The sequence below is a fragment of the Mus caroli genome, chromosome 1, assembly GCF_900094665.2.
Source record: "Mus caroli chromosome 1, CAROLI_EIJ_v1.1, whole genome shotgun sequence".
NCBI classification, from domain to species: Eukaryota; Metazoa; Chordata; class Mammalia; order Rodentia; family Muridae; genus Mus; species Mus caroli.
In genome coordinates, this window is record NC_034570.1 from 185277016 (window position 1) to 185293737 (window position 16722).

Consider the following 16722-nt stretch of genomic DNA (forward strand, 5'->3'; position numbering starts at 1 on the left):
AATAGGTAAGATGGGATTTAATATGGGAGAGAAGGGGGTTTACAGAAACACCTTGCAGGCTAGAGAAGAGCAGGCTAGGCTGGAATTTGGATAAGGAAGCTACTTAGAAAATAACTATTGTCTGCATTCTAGAACATACATTCCACAAGGACAGTATTCTTTTTACTTTTATTGAAATAAGACTAATGGAGAAGTACAACATGCTAAAAAAAAAATAAGCAATAGTACTGAGTAAGAAGTAAAGGTTATACTTAGACTTACCTGGGGCTTTCAGGCTTCTCTTTCTGCCGAGCCTGGGAAGATGTAGGACTGGAGACTCAAAGAAAGAACTCCTAAGATGCTCCTGTGCCAGTATCCACAGCTTCCTATACCAGTGCAGACCTGGGGACCAACTTTCAGGGATTCTCACATAAACACTGACATCACATTGCACCTGGTCTCCACATGATATTCTAAGAGTTTCTGTGTATTTGCTCATTGAAACTTAACAGTAACTGCAGGGTAACATTTGACAGATAAGGAAGCAGAGTCTCAGCTCTCCCTTAGAGGTATATATACAGAAGCAGAATATGTTTGCCAATTTGAGGATTTGGCACTAGTAGCATGTGTAGGGGCTTCTGGAGCTCAGCTTCTGACCCTTTGGTTACTGGATTACTGGTTAAAGTAGCTGCCCTGATATTTCAGGGAGGGGCCTGCTGCCCTATGTGTTGCCTATAGATGACTTGTCAAGTAGGAAAAAGAAACCAACACTTAGTGACCTCCAGCAGAAAAAAAAGCACAAAGCTTCTCAAGCAGGGGTAAGGCCACCCCGAAGCCCTGAACATTGACTGCTAAGGGGCACAAGGATCTTAGCCTTACCTGTGGGGACACTGATACCTAGCCCTCATGCTTCTGCTTCTCCAATGGCTACTTTCTTTGACCCTCTTACACCTGTGAAGTTTAATGCAGTGGGTGGACAATACCTGGAGATCTAGGGTCTGTCCCTATTCTCTTTGAACTAATTCAGAGACTTTGGGCATTTCCAGGTTCCCATCTGCAGGAGGATGTTTGTTTGAACAGTGGTTTCCAAAAGAAATACGGAACATTATATTTAAACAACATATTATTTAGAGGTATGGAATATAAAACAATAAAATAAGTATAAATTTTCAAAGAAGATATATAAGAAGAAGAGGAGATGGAAAGGGAAGATGAGATCAGGTCATTAGACTTGATTCAGGACTACAGCTTGCACTGTTGTCTTGTTTCTGCCATTTTCTACATCTGGCTTCTACCTACAACTTAGTTTGACTTTTCTCTGTCTAGTCTCATGGAGGGTTTTGAATTCCTCTGGGTCTTTAGCATCTCCCTTCTCGTGGAATCTCACTGCTGCTGCTGATTTCTTTAGCATCTAGATTCCTATTGCATTTATCAGCCATTCCATTCTCTTAATTCTACATATTGCCTGTTGATTGCCTCAAAAAGTGCATAGGGTTTTTTTGGTTACATATGCATAGCATGTGTTTGAGTTTTCATTTGTGCATATGTATCTATATCTCCATATGTGTGAATTTATAAATGCACTTGGACTTGCATATACAGGTCCTTAAGGAAGGACCTTGTGTTAGAACTGTGCGGCAGAATCATAAAGTCATACCATGAGACAGGTCTTATGTGAGAGGAAAGGGGTGAAGGGGGAACGGGGGAGAGGAATGGAGCCTTTCATCAGGGGATGTACCATATGCACAGAATGTGGAGGTGAGACACGAGAGGACAGTGGGAAATGTGTTACCTCTCCAGCAGCTAGTGATAGCATGTCTTGTTGCTGGATCCCTTGGGCTGGTTGTAGAGGTGCCTGATTGCTAACACCATGAGCTTTGTTCCCTAGTGCCTCGTACATAACCAAAATGGTTTACCAAAACAGTTTTGTAATCATAGAGTTGTTTTCAGTGGTATCCTAAATATCTTGTACATTTCAGATACTCAGTTAAGTATGATTGCTTAGATGGTGATTTGTATCTGGGAAGTCTTGGACTTGACTTGGTTCTGTTTTGGACTAACTTTAAAGTCCTTAGTAAACATATGTAACTTTACTGAGGATGGAGTGAGGTGGTGGCACTCCACAGGTACTTAGTAAAGGCCTCTATGTGATAGGCATTATTCTCCTTGTTGCAAATTTAGCTGTTTGCAAAACAATAGTCCTATTGTAGAGCTTATCTACAGAAAGAACTCCTGAAATGCTTCTGTGTCAGTATCCACCGCCTCCTATACCAATACTGACCTGGAGATCACCTTCCAGGGATTCTCATAGGTAAACAGTGACATCACAATGCACCTGTCCCCCATGTGATAGCCTAGCCAGTCTTCAGGAAGCCCCCACAAGGCTGTTTGGAGACAAAGAAGAGAAAAGAGGACCTTCTATTTGGACTGGTTGGAACTGCTTCAGGATGGAGCTGTCCATTGACCTGAGTGTTGCACAGGGTCTTCTAGGTGGGATTTCTACTGTGAGATGAAGAAGAAAAAGGCTGCCTGGGTTTTACTAAGAGACACAAACTCTAAGGCCCAGGTAGCCATACTAATAATAAAGCCAAAATCTAGTTGGTTGTTTCTACCTCCCAAAGAGAATATCATGGAATTAAGAACTTCCTAGATAGAAGAGCTATGTGAGATATGAAGTGAAATAAGATCCAAAGGGTTCTCTCCTGCATTCTGAGGAAGAAGCAAGCAGAAGGGGACATGTGTATGAGTAGCCAGCTGTCATAGTCTGAGGTGGGGGGGGGGAGGGGAGGCACACAAATACATAACAAATCTACTCAGTATCTCCATGGCTCAGGTATACCCTGTGTCCAAGGAGCCTGCATTCCTTTAGCGGGGATTTGTTTTTATTTCTAAACTGATAGAACATTTGTTTACATTTATGGAATACAGAGTAGAAAATTTTAAACTTAATGTACATGTAATGATCAAATCAGGATGATTAGTGTTTCTATGTCCTCAAACATTTAGCATTTATTTCTATGTGTCTTAGTGAGGGTTTCCATTGCTATGAAGAGATGCTGTGACTAAGGAGACTCTTACAAAGCACATCATTTAATTGGGGCTGTCTTACAGGTTCTAAGGTCCCATCCATGTTCATCACGGCGAAATTCTGGTAGTATCCAGGCAGGCACAGTCCAGGAGTAGCCCAGAGTTCTACATCTTGAGGAGAAGGCAGCAAGAAGCCTGGCAAAGCTCACCCCTATAGTGACACACTTCCTCCAAGGACACACCTCTTAAAAGTATCTTGTGGGCCAAGCATTCAAACACATGAATGTGTCTATGGGGGCCAAAGCTATTCAAACCACTATGCTATGTATTGGAAATCTTTGTACTTTTCCAGTTATTTTGAAATATACAATAAATTGCTATAGATTATAATTATCCTGCTGTGTTATAAACTGGTACAAGTTATTCTTCCCATTCAACCATGCCACTCCATTTATTATCCTTTTTCCATTTCTCTCTCTCCTCCCCTCTCGATCCTGGGAATCACTGTTTTACTCTCTCGTTCTATCAATTTTAAAGCTTTTACCTATGATTGAGAGTGTGTGGTACTTGTCTTTCTTTTCTTATTTTACATGTAAAATTATGATGTCCAATCTTATCCATTTTATAAAAAAATGATAGTATTAAATTATTTTTAAGATTAAATAGTATACTATTGTCTATAAATACCACATTTGTTTATCCATTTCTCTGTCATTCAGCACGTAAGTTAATTTCCAATTTTGGTTATTGTGATTAATGCTGCAGCAAACACAGGAACTGTAAGCATCTATCTACTGAGTGTGAGTTTGAGTGAGTTGAAGTTGACCTTTCCTTCAACTTCCTTATCTACAAGTGATGATGATACTAATAATACTTACCACGTAGGGTCATGGAAAGTATTGAATGTTCACAGACAGGCTTAAAATAGTGCTTTATTAATCCTAAGTACTCTATATCAGTTACTCTTATTGTCTGTCCCATTTATGTAGCATTGGTGGGCTTCTCTGACTTGTATGTGGTCATGGACTTGTTTATAAGATATGTCTTACACTTCTTATTCCCTGTGCTTACCGCAATACTTGTTGCCTAGTGAACATTCTGTAAACAGTTTTTGAAGGATCCATGACCTCAGGATGTAGGCAGAAATGAGCGGGAAAGATCGAGATGGCATTGGAACAGACAATTTGTAGGAAAAATGAAGGAAAAACGTTAGGGCCAAATGATAGCAGTTAGGTTTGCCACTGGAGAGTTGAATACAGGAAAGATGAGAAAGGTCACAATTTTATAAAAGTTGCTGATAAAGTTTCTAGACTGGGTTGTAGGAGAGAGCCTGGCCACAACAAGGTAGTTAGGAGGGTTCTCGGACACATGGCTACAAGTCACGAGTTGTGTGGGCAGGAACATGCTGCCTGCTCTTGTTCTCCCTCCTCCTTAGCTCAGTGCTAGGAAACCAGCCGGCAAACTGTAACCTCATCATGCCTATCCCTGACTATTCCAAGGCCCAATACTTTTCTGTGTCCTAGTCAGACATACCTTATGCATGTTTCCAGGTTACCACACCATGTGCTTCATGAGACCTTGTACCATAGACCCAATGCTGCTTTAGTCCCTCTCACTCTCGCTCCTCTCTGTGTTTCTATTATTTTCATCTTAAGTGAAGATTCTGGAAGTAGGCCATGTGCTTTTATTTGTTATTCTCACCAAGGACAAGCCTGTTCCCAAGCCTCAGAAGCTAGGTCCCTGAGGAGGATGGCGTGAGGAGGAATTGGAGAAGACTCTAAGGAGACACTTCTTAGAAGACACTTACTGCCTGGGTGCTCATTCTGTTTCTGCCTGGCCACAGTGCTCCCAGCTTTTACCTGTCTTACTGGTTCTGGAATACATTAAATTCAGGATGAATTCTATATCCTTATGGTGGCTGTAGCCAGAAGCCTGGTCCCAGCTTCTACTGGCTGCTTGGAAGTGGCCATACTTCCTACTTATGGTACTGAGTTCTGTCCTGACATCTTGTGGTAAACAGAAAAATAGGGATATAGCCTTAAAAGGCTATATTGGCACATAAAAAGTTTCTATTAGACTTCAATTAGTGCCTCCTACATACAGGAATCTGCTATAATTGACACACAGAGTTGAGAACACCATTGTTTCTGTATAAGCAGTGGTGTGTGATAAGAACAGACATTTATTAAATGTTTATTGTGGGCTGGGCACCATGCCAAACACTATGCATAGATATCTTACCTACATCTTAGCCTTTCATGATGGCTTCATGCCACAGATCTTATTAGTGCTGCTTCATGGATGAAGATCTCATGGATGGCTTCATGTAGCACAGCCAATGCGAATCTTTTTGACCTCTTATCTTACCACCACAGTCTGAGCTTCCTCTCATACCGTAGGTGTCAGAGAGGAGGGTTTAGATTTAGAAGTCTCAGATTAAGTTTATTATGGAATTTAAGCCATTTGGTTGATTTTGGGGTTTGTTTGTTTGTTTTGTTTTTTTCATTTGGCTACTTGTAAACTGAACAATTTTATATTTATATATTTCACAAGACATCCTTAAAAGAGTAAATTGTAATTTGCCATGAAAGTATTTCACGTACTACTTTAAGAAAGTTAGGAAAAATAAAAATTACTTAAAAGTATATTACAAAAGAAAGGTTCAGATGTATTGTTTTACTCATGGTGTGTGTGTGTGTGTGTGTGTGTGTGTGTGTGTGTAGCACACACACAAAAGCACATGTTTAGTACTGGTGCACACCAGGGATTGTAAGGTATGTAAATAGGGAACAGTTAATCAGAGAAGGGCACAGCCTGTGAAGTACTGCCTGGTGATTGCCAGCTGTGCCTCCATGACAGGTTGGTAGTTCTGACCTAGATATACCTAGCTGTACGAGGTGGCAAATATTTGTAGCAGACCCAATGTGGAGTGAATCATGAAGCCATGTTCATTATGAGGAAGTTGCTGTTTGGTTAGATAAAAAGCATGGGGAAGCAAGTTAAGTGCTTGGTCTTATTTAAGGGCTCTGCTACGGGAGGGGCAAGGACAGAATCCATGTGCAAAGGTCGTGGGCTTAAGTTGGACACATAGAAAGGGTTCTACACAAGCAGACTTCCACTGTCCCATATTCCTAGTGTCAAGTATCAGTGAGGAACAGGGTTGTGGGCCAGCAAGGGGGATTATGAGGAAGGCAGCCTCTGCCCATGCTCCTTCTACAGGCCTCAGGGATATGGCTATGTCTTGAGAGACTAATCTGGGCCTAAGCAACCTCCAAGTCACTGAAAGCAGGGAGTATGCCATGGTGAAACTTTTCTTCATCTTGTCCAAGGCACAATGTTATTTTAACTTCTTACTTTGTTCTGTGTAAGTGAAAAGGAGACAAGAGAAGCAGTCTTGAGACAGTGAAATACTGGGGCAGCTTGCTAGAACACTTTTTTTTTTTTAATATAAAGGTGTAGCTTATAGGCTGAAAGTGTCTAGTTAGTATATCCTTGGCATTTTATAATTCTGAAAATTATGTTTATTAGTAAGACCCAAAGAAACTGTCTTGTGTTCTCATTCCTGTGTTTACTGGTCCATTTATCCAATAAATGGTTGCTGGAGATAGTTGTGGCCTACTTGATAAGCATTGGGGGCTATCAGACACAGTTAAGGTTCATGAGAAGCATCTCAGCAGTGAGGCTGTTTTATAACTGTTCCTAAATCATGTTAGCTCTGGAAGCTATTTTAGGAATGCCTTTGGTTATGAACCATATCTTATATTTAATTTTGATTCTCTTTTCCCTCCTGTCCTGGATTCAGTAGCAGCACTAACAAACACCGTATGTCTGGCCTTGTCTTAGGTATTGGAGGTACTTAGAGCTCACCAGTTCATCCAAGCTGCCACCTACAGTCATCTTTGAGGGACAACCTTGGACCTTGTTCTGTGTGGCCACTTTACCTTCCAAATGACAAAAGGACCTGAGTTTCAGTGTGGAGTTCTGAAATGCCAGGACCAAGGCAGCAAAGTGTAGAATTCTCCTGCCTTTTGATCTTGGGTCTCTGTGGGCTTGTAATAGACTTTCAGACTACCCAGGATATCTAAAGATTTGTGAAACTCTGTCTTCTCACCTGTTTTTTGAAACTAAGAATGGCTTTCCTTTCCTCCTTTCCCTTCATATACTACCTTATCATGTAAGTTTAGCATTATATTGTCTCCTTAACAGAAATGGTAGTGTATAGCCATAGGGAGCTACTCAAATCTCAAGGGTTTGATTTGCTGGATAAGAGTTGGTTTGATCTGAGCTTTCATCAGTGTAACAGGACTGATTTCTGTGCCTGTGCCTGGAGTTGGTGCAAAGGAAAAGGAAGTCAAATAAGACATCTCCTCGAGATAAGTTAGCCTTGTACTATTCTTGTGGGAAAAAAGATAATTTTAGCAGAATCTTCTAGAGGGTGATATGAGTGCTGGGGTTTGTGGCATTATAGGTTGGTCCTCCTGCTATTGCTTGGGGACCCTTTCTAGAAGTGAGAGTTGGAAGAGAAAGAGGTTCTGATCAAAGGAAGGGGACAATAGTAGAAACCTCAGAGGACCAGTATAGCATGGAAGGAGCTCTGTAGCTATTCCCAGTGGGCTGTACGAGCTGTCTTTTGACAGGGAAGTCACATTTAGCAAGTGCTCATGGGACCTGTAGTTAAGTTAGCTTTGGGAAGACTGAGAATTCTAAAGCTTGCCCAGGCCCTACCTATGCAAAGCTTCAAACTCACTGGAGGCACCAGCTGAGCTCCATGGGATATGAGATGCCATGGCATAAATCAAATTCTGGATTTTATGTTGGCATTTGGAGAAGAGAAAACAAGCATTGTGGCAAACTTGTAACTTAAAGAAAAGAGTGCACTTCTTACTGAATCAGCAATGGCTTTTTTTCTTTTTAGGTCCTAAGGATTTAACTTAGGGCCTTATGTATGCTAGTCAAGTACTCTACCATTGAGCATGAGATGGGGTGATGGCAAAGATTGAGTGGGGTTGTAGGGTTAGAAGGGAGAGCCAAAGCAGCCACAGAGTAGCTCTGCTGAAGATCAGAATCTGTGAGACCTTAGGTGCCTATACCATTTCAGAAGTCTGTCCTATTCTTAGTTCCAGTTAGGAGGGGGAAAAGTAGACAAGAGGGCTGCTGTTTGGCCAAGAATGCTTGAAGACCTGAGGAGGTGAGAGAAGTTTTAACACATTACTGTGTATTTTGAAGGGTACTACTTTTTAGAGTGGTGAAAGCCTTGAGTGAGGTGTCAGGTGGCCACTCCTTTTGTGGATTCCACAGTGTTCACATACAAGCAAAACCTTACAGTTTTTCTGTAGCAGTGGTAACAATTTGTATAAACATCATTTAGCAAATATCCTAAGTACTTTACTTACATGGACTCATTCATCACAGCACTGGGAAGAGTGTGCTGAACTTGTTAGGCCAAAAGACTAATAACCCACTCACGATCTTTCACCTTTGATACAAATGCAAGACCAATTCTTCTTGTCTTGGTACCAAAAAATAAAAATAAATAAATAAATAAATAAATAAATAGATAAATAAACACCTGAATTCTTAAAAAAAAAAAATGGAGGCTTGTGCATTGAATACAGGGCCTCATGTTGTATCTTCAGCCCAAATCCAATGATTCTAAAGGCTCTAACTGGCAGGTCACTCTAAACCATTTGGAAAAGAATAGATCATTGTACTTTAGTGCAGGAATGGTAATGGTGCTCTAGGGAACCTCGCTGTGATTGCTGTTTTGTGGCTATAGGATCATTGTGAAGGTTTTGATTAGGAAGGTTTTATGAGCAAGAAAATCCTATAGCTCTTAGGTAAAGGCTTTCTGGGTAAGAAGACTGGTGAATCCCAGGCTTAGCATTTCAATACCTTCTGCTTTCTTTTTCCAGCCCCTGCCCTATAACTTGGGCTCATTAAAGCTCCAGACCCCAGAAACTTCTTAATTATGTCTTCAGCTTCTCCCTAACTCTGCCTCTCCAGAAGGTACAAGCCAGTGAAGTCCATGTACTCATCTAGAGAGGCAGAAGGACTTGAACCATCTTGTTTTGAAGTCAGGTGAGCCCAAAGAGCTGGCTACACTTCATTTCCTATATCATCTGCCTCTGCCAGTGGTAGAGTTCCTCACACTACTTTATGTTATCTGTGCATTTCACTGTGATAAATGAATAGTCAGTCATTCTTTTTGTAGATCCTCCTTACTTTCTAAATGCTCACCCTGGCCTCCAAAGAAGTTGACGTTTTCAGAAGAAGGTTAGTGTGTGCGCCTTGCCTGTCATTTCACAAGGTATTAGAGAAGTTTAAAGTGAGATAATTAGTTTTCAACATATAGTTGGCATTGCTGCTCTGCCTTTGAAGATCCTAGCTTAAGAATAACATCCCAGAAGGCATCCAGAGAGTGGAACTCTCTGGAAGAGTATTTCTCTATCATATTTCTTCTGTATGTAATCCTGAGATTCCCTTACTATGGTTAACAGCTCTCTTCCCTTAAACTTTAGAACATACCTCACATCATTACACAATTTGAGGAACCGTACTTTGGATAAGATTTTTTTACATTGTGAATATTATTATATAAATATACCCTGGGTACTATCCTAAATGATTGTGCTATTACATTATAGATGGTCTATAGGCCCTTCTCTGTCCAGCTGATGGCCTTGGCCCTCGAATTCTTGTCTCTGACCTAGCTCTTCAAGCTTATGCTTGATTGTTGAAAGCCAGGTCCTATACCTTGGTTGATAAATCTTCTTGCATCCTCTGTCTTAGGCTGTATGTTTGGAAATGCTGCCCTTGATTAAGACTAAAGCAGTATAGAATTAAAGCTGAAGTTAGGGCTGTGTGTGTTCATGAGTCTTGATGTCTTGATTTGACCCAGTGAAACAAAGGATTTCTTCTTTAATAGGAAAGAGATTCCACTTTAAAATCACATGTCACTAAGCTTATCTGATCACATTGGTCAACATATTTTGGAGAATATTCATTTGTCTAGTTTCTACATGCCCTAGAAACATCTTCTTGTACCCATAGTGGTCAAGACCTTCAAATCTGCACCCTAGTCTGTTCAACGGGGCCAGCTGTAGTCCACTGTTGAAGCAAGGAGTACAGATGTCTAGTTCTGCTTTACATGGCCCAGCCATGCTCAATATCTGCAGATTATTTCCAGCCACTGAAAGGACCAGGATTTTAAGAGCAGCCAGCCAAGGGACCCACAGGAAGTAGGCCTTTGGGCCATACAGGTCAATGACCCTCAGGTATCATCAGGATAGCAGGTGCTGGTCACCTTACCAAGAATGGTTTTGCTTGTAACCAAGGAATAGGACAAGGGCAGGGATTTACATTTAATGACCTAGGATTCCTAGATCCTTTGGTTTCTCTCATTTTCATATAAGGTGCTGGGAAGTAGCATGGGCAGGAAGGACACTTTAGAGCCTAGTTTCTGGTCTGAGAGAGTGACTCGGTCTGTTCAAGAGAAAGTACCTGCTTAAGAGCAGAGAGAACACTGGTCACAGTGTCTGCTATCCCAGTCCTGATCCTACGCTAAGCATGCCTCCTTCTGATATTGGCCTTACCCATATTTTATAAGGGGCTTTTGGCGTTGCTGAGTTCAACTCTGTTTGTCTTGTAAATTTAGAACCTGGCATACCTACCACGCATATTCATCATCCTGCCTTTTCCCTTTTGTCTTCAAATCTTACCTGTCTTGGGCCTGAATACATTGGTTTTCAGTTTGTCCTGTCTTGTTATTTTTATAAATAAGAAGCAAGGTATTTTGTGCCTGGTCAGTACTTGGATGGAAGACCCAAGAATGCTAGGTATTGTAGGACTAGTGGGTAAGCTCTGTTAAGATGTACAAAATCATCATATTCATTGGGTTTTTCCTTGCTGCAATGATAGCTGGCATCAGTTGAACTGCTTTCTTTGGGTTGAGCTTTGGGCTGAGTGATTTTATATTGTCTCTAAGAAAAACCTGATCTACAGATGAAATTGGAGCTAGAAGTATAAAAAAGTTAATCAAGTTTTTCAAATTTAACTAGTAAATACAATGCACAAGAATTCAAATCTATACCTGTCTTATTTGAGAGCCAGGAGTATTTAACCAGTCTGTGTGCTTAATAAATTATGGAAAGTCAAGATTGCTTCAATAGGCCAGTAGTCTTCATGGTATCACTATCAATAATTTCAGCAGTTTTTGAGTACTTACAGCACTGGGCTTTCTGGTTCTATAGGATAGATTATCCCTATTTTGCTGATTTGGAAATGAAGGCTTAGAAAGACCAAGGTGACTTGCTCTAGGTTGCACAGCTAAGTAGTATAAATTGGGATTTGGGTACAGGTTATCTCTAGACTTCTAAGTCTGAATTCTAAATCCTTCCGTTGTTGCCCACATGAACTAAGACTCATTTTCTTCCTGTGCCTTTCTTTTTTGCTTCTTTCCTTAGCTTATGATGCTTTTCATAGTTTGTTTCTGCTCTTCCTATTTTCCTTTTCAGATTATGTCTGTCCATGTGCAGCTTACTACACACAATTGATTCTTAAATTTGTGTTTGCTTAAGCCTTATAATAGTTAGCCCTACTGCAAGAATTGGCACACTTTTCTCCTACCTTTCTCCCTCCTCTCCCTCTCTCCCTCTCTCCCTCTCTCATTCTCTCCCCCTCCCCCACCTCTCTCTCTGAAGTGCTGGGAATTGAACACAAGGCTTTACATATACTAGACAAGCACTTTGCCACTGGTCTAAATTCAAAGCCTACTCCCACTCCCCTTTGCACATAACACTTTGTAGCATAGGTAGGCATCAAACTTACGATCCACTTGCCTCTACCTTCCAAGTTATGAATTATAGGTTTATGCTATCATGCTGGCTCTATTCTATTTTTGACTAAAGGAATGGAATAGAAAGCCTAGTAGATACATACATGTTGAAACCCCTGCTTTATGACAAATAGATTTACATACTGATTAGAAGCAGGGAATAGATAGACATTTTGATAAAACAAACAAACAAACCACTGCTAGTAGAAAAAATTAATCTAGGCCATATAAAAATAATGATCCAACAATAATATAAATGTGAATGTTAAAACAAAACTTCATGTACAAGCTAATAGTATCTTCATGATCTTGAGCTAGACATGCAGTTCCTAAAGATGGCAAAGAAATCCCTTACCATAAAGAAAAGGCCTGATAATTTGGATGATTTTAAAACGAAAAACTTTTTATTATAACTTCAGTAAAAGGTCAAAAAACCAAGCAATGTGGAGAATATCCAGGTAGCATAGCACCTGAGGACGGAAGATGGGTCACATCTAGAATATGTGATCCTTCAGGAAAAAAGACTCCTCCTTCCAACCCCCAGCGAGCCGAAGAATGTTCTGCACTTAGGAACATGAGTCATAGGCATTTCTTCTACAATTTCCTGGTTGTAATCTGTGGATCTTGGATTATTGGTGCCTCCTTGCTGGCCTCAGACCTGCCTTCCTCTTCTGTAGGGACACCGGGCCTTTCCCATGCTGCCTTACCCAGCTGTGCCTCTTTTGTCATGAATGCTACACATCTTTAACTTTCCTTTGGTGTATAAACTTTGATCAACTATTCTAAGGAATTTTCTCTCTAGCTTCTTTTTCCTGCTTCCTTTTTTAATTTCTCTTTTGTATCTCCTTGTTGAGCTACCATAAAATATCTCAAAAGACTTTGGGAGAGCAAGCTTGTTCCATGGTACTCTGGCAGCAGAACAAAGACCAAACAGCTCATATTTACCTATAGAGAAGTTTGGTCTTTCCTGTGCTTTAGTTGTCCAAGTTCTCTAAAGAAGGGTCAAAGTTACTGAGTCACAAAGAGGCAGAATAGTATCTTGGCTGCAGTGTTTTCTATGGAGGACCCTATGCCTTGGATAGTGCTAGAATATGATACTCTCTTCCGGCCTTATGAACATCTACAGGCATAGCCCTCAGTGGGAGTCAGAGCCAGTATACTAACATGATCCGTCTCCACTTCTAGTAGTTCAAGGTGGGATACAAATGCTGGCACTTTATCATGGTATCATGTGCTGGCACTTTATCATGGTATCATGATATCATGATAAAGTGGTATCATGTCTACTTAACAACTCTTTTTAATACAGCATTCTACTTGTATCCATCAAGGATTGATCTGAAAGCTTTGATTACCTTTGTTTTCTTCAAATGGCAATATTGGTATATTGACTTTCTTTTTTGCCATATTCTTCAATTTGTTGCATTTTTCTCTAGCAGTACTTGTTCTCCTTGGCATTACACATTCATTATTGGACCCATGAACACCTTGGAAGTTTTGTAGGTATATGTGGATTTTACAAGGTTTCTTTCTTTCTTTCTTTCTTTCTTTCTTTCTTTCTTTCTTTCTTTCTTTCTTTTCTTTTTTGGTAGTGGTTGAAAACTTAGGAGTTTAACATAAAGCTAAATTTTCCATTTATTATGAAAAATCGGGCAGTCATGACTCTGTGATATCCATTTCTAGATATCTCTGACCACACAGAGCTGGAGGGACTGCCTGCAAAGACTGACATTTATTTACCTTCATGGGACATTCTACCCTAGTCTACTTCTCTTCTTTATTACATGCCTGGCTGGGAGACATTATAGTTGGTTACTTTAAAAAAAAAAAAAAAAAAAAAAGGAGAAACTGGACCTCTATGGGCTAGCCTGAGGATCGATCAGTTGCTATTAGTTCACTGGAAAAACGAATTCAAACTTTTTAAGAGTAGACTTTTTTAATATCCATAATGCAAATCTGAGAATGCTTATAGGATACTAAGATGGCAAATCTGTCTGAAGTGTTGGCCCATTTCCTGTACTTCTATACTGTGTGTTAGTTTAGCACTTAGTAGGTACTTCACGAATGTTTTACCTCCTGAGGTCACAGTAATTTTTCTGCGCCCAGGTTCTTAGTGGAAATGCCTACCACATTTTGTACCTAGCTAGCTACTTCCACAGGATACCAGATTTGTGTGCAGTTTATGTGAAATACTCAACTCAGGCTCCAAATGTTCCAAGTGTGTGTTAGCTTCTTGCATAGCTCCCTATTTCCCCTAAGACCCAATCTTCCCAAGATGGGCCTGATAGGAGAACAAAAAGGCAGGAACCCTACTTTTGCCTATTAATGTGGCTAATGGAGTTTGTGACCAGTACAAAGTACATGCAGTCCACACTTTGGACAAGGATAGGTCAAAGTTTAGCTCCCTCCCTTTAAAGAAAAAGCATTGGGGAGGGTGCATTTTGAAATTTTGACCCATATCCTTTGGAGGTCTAGGAGAGCTCACTGTGTCCAGAAAGTTTTAGTTCCCAAGGCCTGTAGTTGTTGAAAAGCTAGGGAACCTGGCACTATTGGGGTAGGAGCTGATACCCTGCCTTTTCAGGTTCCCAGGCAGGCCTCTAGTATCCTGTCCTTGCTCAGGAGTTATCTTTACCCCCTGAAATCAAATACTACACATAGCACCCTGTAAAACTGCTTCCTTGTAAGCTTCACCGAGCTTGCTAAGTAAACATCCGCCCATGCTTCTGGAACAGAATTCATTTCTGCTTCCTGGTCATCCCTTGTTTTTCTGTTCTCAGTGCCCCACAGAATCATTTTAATGGAAGAAAGACCTAAAATTAGTCAGAGGCACCTAAGATGATTGCTTTAATCTTAGTAAAATTCTGAGGAGAGTAAATGGGCTTGTAGGAAGAAAAGTTTTCCTACACAGTGTCATCATACTTTGCAAGTCACCACTGCTGTCATGACCATTTCTCTGTGAAGACTTTAGCACAGTCTTGCTGTGTTACAGACCACAGTGGCCTCACTCCTCAAGTTCTATGGCTATGTTTGTCTCTACTCTGATCCCATGAATCTCTTGCTTGTTTCTCATGATTTACCTCTTGTCACTTCTACCTACCATGACATTCCTATTGCCATGGCACTGAGTTGCCACATCATTCACCAAGTTCATGAGATTTTGAGCTCACTCTGTGCTGATCCTACTTCCTTCTAGTTCCCCCTCCTGAAAGAGAAGGCTCTTTGGCAGAGCTCTTTGTTTATTTGATCCTGGGCTCATGGGTAAATCTGGAATGTCCTGACATGAACTTAGGCATGATTTTTGTTGTTGTTTTTGTTTGTCCCCCTCCCCCTGGAAAAGGAAACTGGAAAATGGAGATCTGAATAAGCAAAGGACCATTCTGGGGGCCTTGCCTTAAGTGACATCAAAGCCATATGCCTTTGCTCATCAGACCAGTAGGTAACTTCTTTATTGGCATACGCTACCCGGCAGCCCAGAAGGTGTAAATTTGAAGCACTTTTCCCTCGCTGGGATCCTGGCACAAATGCCCTGGGCTTCTTTTAAAACCAGGGAATACCAGGTTGTCTTCCAGGTGGTCCTTCTCTCTGATGGCTGAAATGTTAGCCAGGGTGGTTGTGTAAAAGCTGTATAGGATAGTTGGTATAGAAGAGGCGGTTGCCTGACCTCTTGTTCATCCTTCTGAAAGTTGCAAGATGCATTTTATGAATCAGCTTATTGCCTCAGGACCCAAACACATCTAAAACATCTAGTTAGAGGCTGGTGTAGAAAACATTTATATATATAAACATTAAATTATATATATAATAGTTGGAACATGAGCCTTGTTGAATGTGTCTGGTTATATAGGGTTCATTGGGTTAGTATCTGAGCTATTCTTAGTAGCATTGTCAGGGAAGGGGATGTTAGAAGCAGTGCTTTGCTGCTGTTAAGAGTTGTCACTACCCTAAAGTAACTTGTACCTGGCTCTGAAGCATCAGTGGAACTTTCCTCATAAGAGTTTCCGGGTATGTGGATGTGTTAAACTATTGCCCAAGGACTGGGGGTTTGTCTGGTTACCCATCCTAGGGAAGAAACAGGTTTTGGCTACATTAGGTCTAGGCTTGGCCGTCATTCTGTTGTCTTTTTTGTTGTCAGAAGGATCTTCTTGGGAAGAAATGACTCAGCAACAAATCTTAGATGTGTGGCCTTCCTGCCTTTTGGGAAGTAATTGAACATACCTAAGTAGATTCTAAAATTTTAAACACTGAATGAATAGACGTACATTACTCTGGATTTCTTTAGGCTGCTGTTTGGTTTATTTTTTAAAATACCTGACCTGATAGAAGGATCTCATTTGTGGAGTTAGCAAAAAATGTTTTAATTATGCTTTTTATCCTTAGGAAATTCAGGATTTAAAAGTCCTGATTTCATGCCCCAAAACAAAACAAACAAACAAGCAAAATGAACAAAAAAGAGACGAAATAAAAAGGCAAAAATAATGTCAGAAAACAGCCATGATTGTAATTTTGGACTTGTCTGTGACAGAAAGAGTTAATGAAATGGTGGTCTCATGGTGAGGACTATTTTAGCCTATGGCTAGGAGAAGCCCATATGGCTCAAGAAAAGATGATGCAACATTTAGTTAAGGACAGCCCTGGTTGATTTGAGCCCTGGGAGCTGCCATTCAAAGAGTTAAAGCTAGTCTTATTCCCATGAATCTCAAAGTGAAGAAGAAAGGCTGCAGAAATAGGGACCTGTGTGTTACGGAGCTGTTAGGTATGAAAAAGAAAGAAAAAAAAAAAAAAAAAAAAAGGCTAAAATGTGTGGCCAAGAAAACAGAATGTAGGTCCAACTTTTTTTTTTTCCTTGTTTGACCAGCCTTGGCACTGCCCTCTGCCTCTCCAGA

At 40.6% G+C, this 16722-nt stretch overlaps 1 long non-coding RNA gene across 3 annotated transcripts in view; it reads left to right on the forward strand.

The window, feature by feature from the left end:
* Window positions 1-16722, forward strand: part of LOC115031511 — a 60342-nt gene that overhangs the window by 22743 nt on the left and 20877 nt on the right. The window lies entirely within an intron of this gene.